The sequence below is a fragment of the Rhamphochromis sp. 'chilingali' genome (assembly GCF_963969265.1).
Source record: "Rhamphochromis sp. 'chilingali' genome assembly, chromosome: 17".
NCBI classification, from domain to species: Eukaryota; Metazoa; Chordata; class Actinopteri; order Cichliformes; family Cichlidae; genus Rhamphochromis; species Rhamphochromis sp. 'chilingali'.
Window position 1 is genome coordinate 24,284,732 of NC_137944.1, and position 15,065 is coordinate 24,299,796.

Below are 15,065 nucleotides of genomic sequence, written 5' to 3' on the forward strand. Positions count from 1 at the left end.
CTAGAGGCTTTGCATCACATGTAGACCATGTAAATGATGGCCTATCATGTTGCACAACTGAAAACATATATTTACTATACACAGTTATTAGTGTGCGTTATTGTGGTTGATGCAGCCTATTTGATGAGCTTCTTATCATTTGCTGAGTTTCTTTCAAATTGCATGATAATATAAAACTTCCTTGGAGTTTGTAGGTTTAAGAGCTAGTGTTTATTTTATTGAATGCTGTATTTGTTTTTACATATGTGTAGAGCTGGGCGATAGAACGATAACGATATGTATCGCGATATAACTTTTACTCGATAGAGAAATTAAGCTATCGCGATAGACCTCGCCGCTCTTGTCCTCTTAAAAAAAAAAAAAAAAAAAAAGGTCAGCCAATCCAAATTAAGTAGCGCAGAGCCGAACCAATCACAGCCGCAGCGTCACGTCGCGTGACTTGTTACGTACAGCACAAGTGCCAAGCCGCACATGTGTTTGTTTGGGAAGCAGCCAGCGGGTAATGGAGCCAGCGCGTAATGGAGGAAATGAGTGTGCCGACTAGAAAAATCAACCGAGCGTGACCGAAGGTTACAGAAGAGAAAACAGATGATGGTTCCAATGCCGGAGAGATTGTCGAACGGAAGAGCCAAAGAAGTTCCGTAGTGTGAAGGTATTTCGGCTATTTCAAGTCTGACAAAAAACAGTAGCGTGCACTGTAAATTGTGCTGAAAGCAAGTCTGGAAATACAATAAACTGGTGCATGCGTCACACTGTGCGCCACGTTATTGTTTCGGTGAAATGAATTTCTACAATACTGTTACTGTTAATTCTACTCTCTGCAGTGTTTAAATGCTTACATATACACACAGTTACTGTCCCTCCACACATACGACTCGGTTCTGCTTCTATGCCGCAGCTTTGTTTACTTTTTCCCACCGAGGCTTCTAGACTTCTGATTGGCCAACATTTCTGCACGGTTAGGAATCTAGCGCCACCTGCTGCTTTGGCATGTTCATAGCAGCGTTTTCCTTCATTTCTGCCTTTATGTGTGGACGGGATTATTTTTTAAAACGAAAACGGAAAATCTCCGTTTTCAAAAATACCCGTGTACGTGTGGACGTAGCCTCAGTCTCTGACTGGAAGCGCTAATTCGTCATTCGGCTTTTGTCAGACTAAAGTAACTGTTAAAACTGTTTGAAAAGCTCAGCTATACAACAAGGAGAGATTGAGAATTTCCTTTTAGTTCTCAGTTTATTTGATATTGACAAAAGTTAGTCAGTTTTGTCTGTTCTTCTGTAAAACAAACTAAGATTTATTTTTAGAATTAATATTTTGTTTCTAAGTGGAATTGACAATTTAGTCTGTTTCATTTGTTCTATTTTGAAACTTAAACGCTTTAGCGGCTGCCTTTTGTGTAGTTTGCAATATTTGCCTTTATCTATCTGAAAAAGTCTCATGTTCCTTAAGTACATCTACCCTGTCGAACTTATTATGGGAAATAAATATTTAAATAAAAACAAGCTGCTGATTATTTCACATTTTACTTGTGAGCAACGGCACATTTAAATCTTACAAATATAGTTATTTGGCTTATATCGTGATAGATATCGTTATCGCCTGAAATGAAAAAAACATATCGTGATATGAAAAAATCTCATATCGCCCAGCTCTACATATGTGTAAGCTTATCTAATTGTTGAAGAGATAATTGTAAAATGAATAAATGGAAGTGATGAAGTTTCATGTCTATTGTATGTATAATGGATAAATGGGTCCCGACCCCGCTACATTACTTTACTCTAATACTAGGGCTTAATGGTGCAGAAGCTTCATTGCCTATCATCGTCTACCTAATGTACTCAACACAACTAGAAAAAGCATCAGTCAAGGACCGAATTTGGATTTTTAGCATGGTGGGCAGTGGCTTTTCAACATTTAAGAGGGAGTATTGTAACTTGTTGTTATTAACCGTCATCTTAATAAAAAAAATTTTTTTTGCTCTGTTCATAATTTGACATGATTTGACATCATTATTTTCTATTTCTGCTTTGCTTAATGTTTCTTTTGAAAATCAAAATTTTTTTGAGGTCCCAAGGGTCCCTGGCCTCTTGGACATTCATATCAGTCAAATGAAGGTTAAAAAAACCCAGCTATACCTATGAAAGATATCCCATAGATTCTTTTTCCTTTTTAAAAGTCACATGTGAAAATCATTTTATGAATTCATCCGTTTATCCGCATTGGGTGATTGTGTGGTTATCTGTATGCCTCAAAGGGGCACTGTTAGGGCACCCCACCAGCTCTTTGATAAAAATGAGCCAACACCTCCATAATGATCCTTGAGGTCTGTAATACAGACGCATATATATATATATATATATTCACATCTCATTAGACTGTTTGACTGGCCTTCTTATTTGCAGTTTTCAGACCGCACCGGCCCACTCATTAACACTACTGATAGAGACATAACACAAGTCATTACTAGAGTGGATAATGGTAAAATACCGTACTGGCTTTTAACTGATTGGCGAAATAAAATGACATCCCCGTTAATGCATCATGCTGAGCCGTGCTACAGTTATGTCATAAAGATATTACTGTTTTAAAAGCCGTTAGAAAAGCTTGGCTTGTGTGTAAGCACAAAGGTCAGCGGACTGTGCCCTGTGATGGTGTGTAAATGAAATGGTAATAGAGGGTTTCATCACCATTACTAATTACTGAATGACAGTTCACTCACTAGTGTGTAACTGTGTCTGTGCGTGTGTGCATGCGTGTGTGTGATAGGCCTAATTAGGTAAACTCCCATTACACTTAAAAGTGCATTACTGCTGCTCTTTTGTAAAGGCTATAATTAGAGCGCTGCGGAGAGTGAACAGTAATTAAGTTATTTCAAGTATTATTAGGCTGCTTGTTATACGAGCCAATTGTATTGAAAACGATGGAATACATATCTGACTCTGTGCCACAGCTCTGTTAACTTTATAGATATTAAACCAAACAGCTATTACACAGTGTATAATTTGAGCGTACGCTATATACATCTTATCTTTTTCTGAAGGGATTTCTGTTTGTGAAAATTGAGATATTATAAGAGACAAACTCAGCCTGTGGAGAAAAAAAAGACAAATGACAGCACAAATGCCAATTGATATGCTCATGCATTTCTTGTCTAAGGCTCTCAGCCTGACTTGGCATTTTTGTGCATGTGTCATCCGATGCCTGCAGTAGCAGCAGCATGAGCCGCAGATCCTCTACCTAATCCAGATTGCCTTCTAATCCCAATCACACTCTCCTCTTCCAGCTAGGGCTGGGCGATATATCGAGTTTTTTAAAAATATCGATATATTTTCATACGAGATATAAGATGTGACAATATCGTTTATATCGATATAATCTATGTTACGTTATAATTATACTTGTGGAGCCGCAGGTTTGCCTCTCTTTCGTCCACTTTTGTCTCTACGCAACGTTGCTCGGCCTCGCCTCTCCTGCACTGAACACAACTCCCCCTCCCCCATAGCTTCACCTGCAGGCAATGACAAGATGAAAGCGGAAAATCTCCGTTAGCGAGTTACCGTGCGTGGGGCTGGATGGCGTCAACGTGTTAGCGAGCTAACCACGCTAACGACATGCAGCCCAGAGGGGCTGCACGGCCTAAAATCCTTTCCTTTTCTCAAAAATCGACAGTGCGCCTTATGTATGAATTCTGGTTGTGCTTACTGACCGCGAACCGATTTTATGTGGTACACAGCGCTCAGCAATCTGTCAAAAAATGTTTTAATATGACTTTGCTAAGCTACGGAGCTGCACCGCTTGATGGATTGTCGGAGAATTACGGCTACCGGGGAGGAGCCTCGCGGAGTGATACGTACAGTGTGTGTATAAGGACCACACATGGCACCTGTTCAGAGACGTGGAGCAGCTGTGAAATCTGTCTCTTTGTTATTATGCTCAGCGTCTTTTAGTTTACATTTTGACTGCACAATTGTGAGCTTTTTGTTATGCACAAAAACAACATTATTTTCTTTTATTTATGGACCATGATTATTTAATATATGCTGATAATTTATTTTTGAGTAATATCTACGCTGTATGTAAATAAAAGTGCCCGTGTGACATCTGGGACACAGTGTGACTAAGAACTCTCTTTTTGTTCTTAACTTATGGCTTTAAAAAGAAAAATCGAGATATATATCTTATATCGCCATCCAGCTAAAAAATATCGAGATATGAATTTTGGGTCATATCGCCCAGCCCTACTTCCAGCCATTGACTCCATTATTTCTCAGCAGTTTTATGCAGTCTGTCTCTTTAAAATTCTTATGCTCTCAAATCATTAGAATTATTGGAAAGGCCCCGGACACCCATAAATGATCGACTTCCCTCATTTTGCCTGATTATACTTTCATTCTGGCATTCTCGAGTCATATCCCTCAGTCTCTTATTAGTCTCGCTGCACATATTATATCTTAAAATGTCATCAGTATTTATAATACTATTTAATCAGACAAACATTTAAGTGCTATAAACTGTATCTTTTCTATGAGCATCGTGCTGCTCTTTTCTTCCTCTCTGGCAGCAGATTTAAGTAACACTTGTAATGATGTTAATCACTGTCTTAGGAGACCTTAACAGGTCTTGAAGGGGAGAGGAGACTCGGTCACTGGCACATTTGCACGAGGTTAGCAAATCTCATCGGAAGGGTGGTGGGGTGGATTGGGAGCATGGGCTCTTTTGCCAGGAGAGCTGTAGCAGATCCTCTTTACACACTGCTCTGAATGGACCTATTTTTAGCACACAGGGTGGTTTTCTTGGACAGAAAGATATCTCTTTGTTGCGCAGTTGTGCTCCGTATACTTAATCATTCTCAGTGGAACCACTTTAAATCTTTGCGTGCACACAGATTGTGTCGATTTGTGTAGAAAGTATTTTTTGTTTTTATTGACGTGAAAGGATTTATTGAGATTGAAAGGATAGCAATGTGACATCTAATTGCATATAATTACATAAATATGTTTAACAAAGTGTAATAGAAGATAATGGCATGGCTCCAGAGAGCATATTAAAAGAACGTGCAAAAATGTATGTGGTATTTAAAAAGTACACAAACTGAACAAGTAAACTGCTTGTTGGGTAATCATGTAACTACATGTCGTGTTGGTCAGTGTAATGGAAATGTTACCTGTTATAAACTAGACTTGTTAAGGACTGAAATTAGCTTCTCCTTTTTTTAATTGTATTATCTGGTAGGTACGGCGTGCTGCATGACGGGCCTGTAGCTTAGGAACTGCAAAATATGCAAAATATGTAATCTATTGGTTTCTTAACTGATATCTTAAATTTATCAGTGAGGTAAAGTTCAGCCTCGAGGTTGTCGCAGTAGGCTGCAAAAGTGGCCAAGAAGTATTTTAAGGTAGCACCTGGCAAGGTGTGTGAATGGTAAACTACCCATGTCTATATGAGTGACAGACCAGCAAATCTTATTTGAAGTATATGGATTTCAGAAATGAAGGAAAAGGAGATACAGACATGTCTAGTTTCCCCAGACGTGGAACCCAGGATGAATGTCATGCCCAGGTTTAGCAAATCTCATTTACACATTTCACGCAGGGAAATGTCCCTCTCTCCTTGTGTTCCCTCTGTCTTCCCCTCCCATCGCAATAAAATGCTTCATACTTAGCAGAACCATGAGCCCGGAGGCTGTGTCTCAAAAACACAACACACAAACACACACCACACACAAGGAAAAAAATCCTTAGTTTTACAGTTTCTTTTTCTAGGTGATATTAACTCATTCTGGATGACCCATGTTGATAGGCTTTCTCTGTGGACTTGCATTGCTTACATAGAAGAGTGCAGACTGACAGCTTGTTTAAAATTCAGGTGCGTAACTAACTTCCATTGAACAAAGCTGCCATAAATAACAAAGGGAGTGTAATTTAAATATTGCTAAATCTAAATAAAATAAAAAAACAAGTCAGTTTCTAAACTCACTTTGTTTGCATTACTTTGAGTGGTGGTTAGATAGCTATAAATAGCATTTGTTCAAAAACAGTCTACTGAAAAGCTGTGGTTTCAATCAGTCTTGCATGCAGTCAGCAATTTCAGACTAATTTCTCTAGGTTATGTGTGGAGAGGTGAAGAGTAGGTAAGTGTAGCTGGTCGCTTAATGTGCAGTTTAAGTGTGTGCATATATTATTTTCCTCCGTATATCTGTAAAAGTGCAGTTATCCACACTTTATTACTGCCTAAAACTGCCTTGGCTGGATCCCAACTGTCCTGGCTGTCTCTTATTTTGGGACATGTTTGTTACAGAATGAAAGGAGTGTTTTGAGAGATGATCACAGACATTCTCCCTAGAGAAATCTTAAGGAGGAAAGTGAGCCTATTTTCAGCGCTGTAGCAGCGGAGAGTGGGACTCATTATGACTCACTCAGAGCTGAAATGCTCTGGATGATGTCTGAGTCAGACGTGAGGGCCAGTGTCCGCTGCCATGGTGATGCACAGCCAAATGTAAGTGAACTCGGAGAGCAATAGACATGGAAATGAAATGAGGGAAGCTTAAAAGGGCCCCGAGGCTGCTTCTCTATTGTCATGATAAAATTCCGAGAGCAAGAGCTGGTACGCTAAAGGCACATTAAATGTGCATAGTTTTTGTGTAGTTTTTAATTGCCTGGTGAAAAATCTAGGAAGAATTCAAAAATATGTCCACATTTCTTTGATTAGAGATGCCAAGTCCAAATTGCAAACCTTCAACACAATACCTCAGCAAAAACATGCTGTAACCACAGAAAGCCACATCAAGCAGTATTTATTGTTTTATGTTCAATACTTGTTTTTCTTTTCTCTTAAATGCATTATAATTGAATTACCACAGTTACTTGGATTTGGCCTCCACGCCACCTTTTCTTTAGCCTTCAAGATAAAATTCTAAAAGTTAAGTCTATAATACAGCTTTACTCAATCACTTGCCTCTTTCATGCCATGATTCTCACTTTGGCACCCTGAAGCTTCTGGCTGCGATCCAGTATAGCTTGCATTAGCAGGAACTCGCACATGCATGAGCTGCATTAAAAAGGAGCTCAATATCTCAATATGTGAGAAATTAATGGAGATTTTTTTGTATTGATGTAGTCTTTATGGAGTGTGGCATTTGGCACTGATGCATTGAATTAGTAAATGGTAATTGCAAGTGAAATGTGAGGAATTATTCTGTCAGTAAATCCAGTGTGGCACCTCTGACACTCACCTGGCACCTCAGTGTGCTTCTGTGTGCAATTTGACACGCGTCTTAAACTTCACAGCTTCACTGTCCAGTCAGCAGCAGAAAACTGTGATGTAAGGACAGAGCCACGTAACAGGCCAGCAGATATTAATCCGATGTGCCTGGCTTGGCCTGGGCAGGTTGGCCTTAAGCCAGGGTAAGATAGAACGGGGTCAGATAACAGCACGTGTTCCTGCCAAATCCAGCAGGTACAGCATGGAGAGAGGCACATATACCTTGCACATGTGTCTATCTCCCTTTGTTTCTCACAGTAAGATACATTTTTCAACAAAGGTTTTTGACAGCCATCATCTAACGAAATCTGAGAGCGGTAATTGTGTTGACTAGTGAAATCAATAAAGAATAAGTAAAGTTGTAATTTTAACGCATTGATAAAAGGTGTGATAGTTTTTAAATAGTGAAAATTGTCAATGAAGTATACCTGAGATTAAAGTAATACCTTTTAAATGACTCAGTCATATTCCAGTAAACAAGATATTTGTTCTAGAAAAGAAAATTTTATAATTTTTGAAATCTGAAACAGAAAAATTTAGACCGTTTTTAGTACATGTTTATTATTTTTTTCTCTCTGTCAAAGTGTGCTTAATTAGCAGCACAGTTTCTGAAAACAGTGTTGGCAGAACATTGAAATGCAGTTTACACAGTATTACAATAGAAGAGAACAATAAAATGGACAATCAAATTTCAACTCGGTTGAGTATGCAAACTAAACAGCTATGCATCGTTTGTATTCACTGCCCCTCATGTCGATATATGTGAGTAATTTTACTTTTCAGATGTTGCAGCACTGAATTGGTTAAAGTAAATGTTCATAGCCTCACTGACTGGCTCACATTGCAAGAGGAAATGCATCTCTGCATCAGACTCACCTGTCAAACAGTGATCACATGTTTTGTTTCCTTTTGGTTGGCATGACATTTTGTGTCTTCGTGTTCTATTGCCAGTTTGTGGTCACTGAGCCAACACTTGGTTAGTATCCGTCACTACTTGGTCTGTTGGTGTTTCAGTAACTGGCTGCTCCAGTCTGCATGCCAAAGTATACTAGACTCTGGATGTCTGGAGTTTTGATCTCCTCCATACCCGCTTCACACCCTGGAGGACGGGGCTGTGGCCCCCCCACACTCCCTAGCAGATCATTACATGGAGAAACCTTTGGAATGCAAGCATGCTGATCCACACAGGTATGCACACATGGGTATTCACAGACGCGGACTAAAGCTTTCTTGGCTGCTGCCTCAAAGCACACTGTGCGCTGTCTATCTTGCGTGCTGCACAATATCGTTTATTATTTAGTAAATATTGATATCTATGACTAGCTAGTTTATTGTGATGGTGCTTTGTTTTCTCTATTATTATGTTACTCTTTGTTGTTTGCTGTCTCCTCTGTTTGTTTTTTTTGTTTGTTTGTTTTTTTTTCTCCATACAGGTGACCCAGGAGTTCTTTTTTTTTTTTCTCTCTCTTCCCCCCCCCTTCTCACCGTCTCTTCTCCCCTTTGGTTTTCTTTCTTTCTCTCCCCCTCTTTCTCTCATTCATTCCCCCTGTCCTATTTATTTAAAAAAAAAAAAAAAAAAATGACAAAGGATGAACTGAAGCTCTGCCATCACGTAATGTCGCATACTGCTGTTTCTGATGTCATTTAAAAAAAAAAAAAAAAAAAAAAAGTATCCGTCGCTGCTTTCTGTCTCTGACACTCACAGTTATTCTGCTCTGTTTAGGGCTAGATAAAGCTTAGGCAGACTAGATTATTTAGTTCCTTCTTTCCTGTGTATTCAGATAGATTTCTTTGCATTTTCTCTCTCTCCCTCTCTCCCTCCCCCATATAGAGATAGATAAACAGGTCGATAAAATGAGAATAGTAGTCAGGTACACACACATACTGACACATGTGGCCCTCTATATCAGTCAGGCTGCCAGAGGTCAGCTCTGTGACCTGAGAGTCAGTGACAGACAGCAGGCATGCAGACACACAGAGGTGGATGTGGAGAACTGCTACAGCCAATCTGTATCATTCACTAGTTCACTCTGAGCCCCGTCTGCAACACTGTTTGGTGGAAACATCCAGAACACTTGGAACATATATTATAACAACTTTTAATCATTTTATTTTGGTTTGTTTGTTTTTTGCATATGCTAAGAAATCAATGAATGTTTAGCTGAGACGTTGTACACAGTGGGGATCTGATGCTGCCAATGTCTTGTCATTAAATTGTCATTATTTGATATTTAAGCTGGTGTTTGTCGTTTCACTGCTTTTGCGTCTGATTGGCCGCGACGATAATGTGCTTTCATATATGAACGCAATGGTTTTTTTACGTTGTTTAAATTCCGACACATTTAGTGCATTGGTCGCAAACACAGTGCAGCTCTAGTGGGGACTGTATATTTAGTGTTAATAATAAGCACATGCATTTATCTGTATGTCTGATCTCATACTGCTTTGCAACAGAGGTTACAAATCATGGCTGAAAAATAAAAGGGCAGCCACAACAAAGATGCTTTGACAGTTGGCTAAACTTAAAACAACTGTGTGTGTCATTGTTTTTTTGTTTGGTTTTTTTGTTTTTGTTAATTGTGTTTAGCATATTAATATGTAGAGCAGAATAGCTGAGTATTTGTTAAATCTGTGTAAACCAGCTTTCTATTTTTACAGCTTTTCTTCATACCTAGCTCAGGATCTTTATCAGTGAATGAGGAAATCTAACAAAAAAGAAAAAAAGCTTTCACATCCACAAGCACCTTTCTGCAATGTGGTTTCTCTTCTGCTGAGCAACAGCGTTTCTCTTCTACGCTTGAATCTTGACTCTGCGAGATGGGCTGTTCCGCAGGTTTCACACTTCTCAGAACATATTCACATTTCCAAATTAGTAGATCCTTTCCTTCTGATTAATTTTATTCTGGGGAAGTCGTGTGAGTTTACAGTTGTACGCGTGTGTGTGTGTGTGTGTATGTACGTGTGTGTCAACAGGCTTTGGTGGCCTGTTGAACCACTTAAAGGATTCTATTTAACGGGTCAGCCGAGCAATTAATCAAGGGTTTAATTGGAATCCCAAGTGGAGTGACATGATTTATGCAAATAAGGTCATTAATATGCAGGCCTGCATTCGATGCTCAAATTAAAATGGCTCATCCGCCAGCGCCGGCTAGCACTTTCATTACGGTAAATTAGAGAGCGATAATAACTCCAAATACACATATTTATTTTCTACAGACATTCAGAATAGGACATGCCCACAGGAAGAAAAATATGAAAAGGCAAAAAAGAAGGAAGTTCTTATATGGGAGTTGGAAAGAGGCAGCGCTAATGCTGTTAATTTTACCTCATTAGAAGCACAGTGCTATCTGCAGGGCTTCAGTTTTAATTGGATCACCAAGCAATTTAAACCACATTTGGTTCTTAATTGCTTTTTCTTTCCTCTTTATAATAAATAGTATAGCAGTAGTAGCTATTCGCCAGATTCTTTCCCTGGTCAGTGCTGTGCAGTGATTCAAGTGTCTGACCTATGCTGCTGTCCTTGGTTACTGCCCCCACAAGGACAGTTTGTGGTTCTTGGTCCAGTGTCCAGTCCCCTCTTCCTCACTATCTGCTGATGCCAGGATATTAGAAAAAAGGCGGAAAGGAGCTGAGCCACAGCTGGAGTTGCATTTTCCTGCTACTTCTTTCATGACAGTAGCTGCACAGAATGCAGGCTATAAAAGCCGCTTGTATTAACAAGTAATACCCAATAATTGCCCTGTCACTGTGGAGCAGTTGCCAGCATAAGTGAAGTGTGTATGTGCTTTTAATGATGATGAGAAATAAGGTGTAGTCTGATGCTCAAGTAGCTGTTGATTGTGACTGGAAGTGAAGAGAGGTGGTTAGCAGTACCTAATAATGTCTGTGTAAATCTTAATGACATAAAGTGATTGTCATATCATGGTGTCAACAGCAGTGTTACCTGATGTATTTATGCAATGACTGTGCCGCATCAACACACTTAAAGTAGGTTTCAACAAAACAAGTACCGCACTAACTACCAGAGAAATAGAGTGGAGGCGCTACCTCACCTAACAAAGACTACATACTCTGGCATATAGATACTGTACCTGACAATATCATTCTCTGATGGTTAGATGGGGTTGTAGGAGAAAAGCTACATTACTGTGAATGCAAAGGTTGTATACACACAGTCATTGAGTCATTCCCAGTCATGGACCAGGTCTATGGAGAAGAATGCTAATATTATAGCATAGAGTGTGTTTTTGTAATCCAAAGTCATTTTTATATTCATGCCTTCTTGACTGTTGGTGAATAAACAGAGGCAAAATGGAGCAAATCTAACCCTCAGATCAAAATTAGTAGATTGATATATTTTTTTGCTTGTTAAATGTATATATTTAATTAGTCCATTTTTTTTAAACCAATTATCAGATTCAGGATTACCTATGCCACCTCTCATAAGATGAAAGGTGAGATACACCCTGAACACATCACAAGGCTTATATGTACTTTAAATAGTTTAAATCTCAGTAAAGACCACAAAATAATAATTTTTCTCCATATGGACAGAAACAAACGTATAAAAAGCCCCTTTCTGTGCTATGTGTAGAATATTTAAGACTATACTGTGACGCAAGTCTAGTCGGCTAATACGGTGAATAATAGATGAATCACAAAACCACTAAAATAATATCACTTTGATTCAAGCACATTTATTCCACAGCTTTATCCATAAAATAGATCTGGGCATCGCAAATGACACCCAAATGGCAGCAATATACTGTCTGGTATTGGCTACAAGAAGTGAAGTGAATTCATTTCCATTCTGATTTCATTATCTGCTGTTACTGTGCAGAGTTTTGAAAGCTAATACTAGCCGAGCTCAACAGGAGGCCTAATGAATCAAAGGGATGATGCTGAATCTCTCTAAGTATTTATTTATTTATTGTCATTGTCAAGAACAATGAAATTGCGTTTGGGGCTTCCATACAACCCAAAAAAAAGAAGAAAATAATAAATACCCCTTAAAACCCAAGTGTACATATTTAACCCAGTGTGACTCCAATGCAATAAGACAATCCTTAGCAATAATGTTCGTAGAAATTCAGACAAAGACCTGAGAAACATGACAAAATACAACAATGCAACCCATTCAATATTATTGTACTGTGAGATATGATATCAGATATGATAGTTATCTATTTAAGAAAGAGGGGGGGGGGGGGCAGGAGGGGGAAGAGAATAAAGATATGATGCACCAATGCAGACCAGTTCATTGCTATTAAGAAGTTGGATATGGTTATTGTCCGTGAGAGGGGGGCAGAGAGTTCAGGAGCCTCACAGCCTGCGGATACAGGCTGTTGGCCAGTCTGGATGTTCTGGCCTGTATAGACCTGTACCTTCTCCCTGAGGGCAGCAGATGGAAAAGGTGGCGCGCAGGGTGATGTTGGTCCCGCAGGATACTGTGCACCCTCCTCAGACAGCGAGTGGGGAAGATATTACTGATCTCTGGCAGACTTGTTCCAATAATTCTGCCAGCTTCTTTCACCACCCGCTGGAGTGCTTGCTGATCGGCCTTGGTGCAGCTGGGGAACCACACTAGAAATCCATACGTCAGAACGCTGCTGATGGCACAGTTGTAGAAGTTCAACATCAGAGATCTGGGAATGTGTGCGCTCCGCAGTCTCCTCAGGTAGTAGAGGCGCTGTTGGGCCTTCCGTACAACTGAGGTGATATGGTTGCCCCAGGACAGGTCCTCGGTCACAGTTACCCCCAAGAATTTAAAACTGCTCACCCTCTCCACCGCCTCACTGCCAATGAAGAGAGGCAGATGGTTGTTATGACCCCTCTTCCGGAAATCTACAATGATCTCCTTGGTCTTTTTGGTGTTTAAGACCAAGTTATTGTCGTGGCACCATGACTCTAGTTGTTGCACCTCTGTCCTATAGTTTGTCTCATCATTGTTGGATATAAGTCCGAGCACTGTAGTGTCATCTGCAAACTTAACAATGAGATTGGACGCGCAGGAGGAAATACAGTCATGGGTGAAGAGAGTGTATAGCAGAGGGCTCAGAACACACCCCTGAGGGGCACCGGTGTTGACCACAAGGGTGGAAGAGGTGTTCTTACCCACTCTGACACTCTGTCTACGGTTAGTGAGGAAGTCCACAATCCAGTTGCACAGAGAAGAGTTAAGTCCCAGTTGGTGGAGTTTGGGACGGAGTTTGTATGGCCGGATGGTATTAAAAGCCGAGCTGTAGTCTACAAAGAGGAGCCGTGCATAGGTGTTCCTGTGTTCCAAGTGCTTCAGTAATGTGTGCAGCACTGTGGCGATCGCATCCTCGGTTGACCGGTTCTCCCTGTATGCAAACTGGTGCGAGTCCAGGGATGGTGGAAAAGCAGCTCTGATGTGTTTAATGACCAGTCTCTCCAGGCATTTGGCGGGAATGGGGGTGAGTGCCACAGGTCTGAAATCGTTCAGACATGTGACATTTGACTGTTTTGGGATGGGAACGATGGTTGCTGCTTTGAAACAGGATGGTACCAGTGAACAGGACAACGAGTCCTGTCTCAGTGTAATGAAAATTTTTGTTTTACTGAAACAGTGACATCATACAAATGTTTTTATGAATGTGTGTCATGTGACATTTGTTTCCGTGAAGTTACTCAATGTGAGTAACGTATTCTGAATACTTTGGATTACTTAATATATTGTCATGCTTTTTACAATTACATGAATGTACTATTACTGTGTGATTTATTACTATTACTAAAGGCTACTCGTCACCGAGCTAACATTGTTAGCTGGCGTTAGCTGAGGTTAGTTCATAGACTGCTTTCAGAACTGTACATGATTATTTGCAGCTAGCAGGTTGGTAATGCACTAAGCTCAGCTAACGCCAGCTAACAATGTTAGCTCGGTGGCGAGTAGCCTGGTCAGGCTAACGCTGAACGTACTTCCAGATGTTTCTTTAGGTTGGAGTCTTTTGACGCTGAGAGCAGCTTGGTTGCTGGCAAACAGAGTTTGTATTGCACGGTCAGATTTCGCCCATCCCTTTCTTCTTTTAATGTGAACTGATTTTGGAATTTCCAAGTATGAAAAACGCATTTCTGCCCGTGCACTGCTGGCTCTGTTGTGGTGGCTCTAGGTCCATTGTGTAACTGACGCCACCAACATTAACAGGAAGCTTACATTAGAGCAGAGCTTCCCAAAGTGTGGGGCCCGCCCTGTAGTGGGGACGCAGAGCCATTGCAGGGGGTGCGCGGTATGAAAAGGTGGGGGAAAAAACCCAAAACGCTTGGACACTGCCAGCACGGGGTGCCCAAACAAATGCAAAGCAGGAGATGAAGCATAGCTGAATATGTTTCTAAACCAAAGATTAGAAAATATGGTGAAGCAAATCTTCCCTTTTGTTTCACCTGCACAAGTGCCAAGGTAGGTCTCCCCTGCAGAATTGGTTTTCCCTTCGTCAGGAGCACGCGCTGGGCTGTTCAAATCACGGACAAACGGCATCCCACATTCTTGATTTTTAGCTCACAAACACTTGTTGTAATGACTAACTACTCCTGACATTCTGGAGATGTTAGCTCTTTATACAGTAAAGTTACAGCGGGATACAAATAATATCAGGCTGATCCTGCCACGATTTGTTCCCTCGGTTCAAATCCCGGACAAACAGTATCCCACAGCTGTTTATGTTTTTAAACCCATTTTGCACAGAGAGGCATTTTTGAAAAATGTATTGACAGCAATGTTGAACATTATTACACAGGAAACAAACAACTACACGTAAAATAATCACACCGTGACGCCTCTG

At 40.3% G+C, this 15,065-nt stretch overlaps 1 protein-coding gene across 2 annotated transcripts in view; it reads left to right on the plus strand.

Annotated features, from left to right (window-relative positions):
• Positions 1 to 15,065, plus strand: part of LOC308384681 (RNA-binding motif, single-stranded-interacting protein 3) — a 312,357-nt gene that overhangs the window by 16,998 nt on the left and 280,294 nt on the right. The window contains exon 1 of one of the 2 annotated variants that reach the window (XM_080863249.1): positions 5,169 to 8,451. The exons of the other annotated variant lie outside the window; for it this stretch is intronic. The gene's annotated coding sequence lies outside the window, so the exon portion shown is untranslated. Of the gene's footprint in view, positions 1 to 5,168; positions 8,452 to 15,065 lie in introns of those variants that run through there. 2 annotated transcript variants of the gene reach the window in all.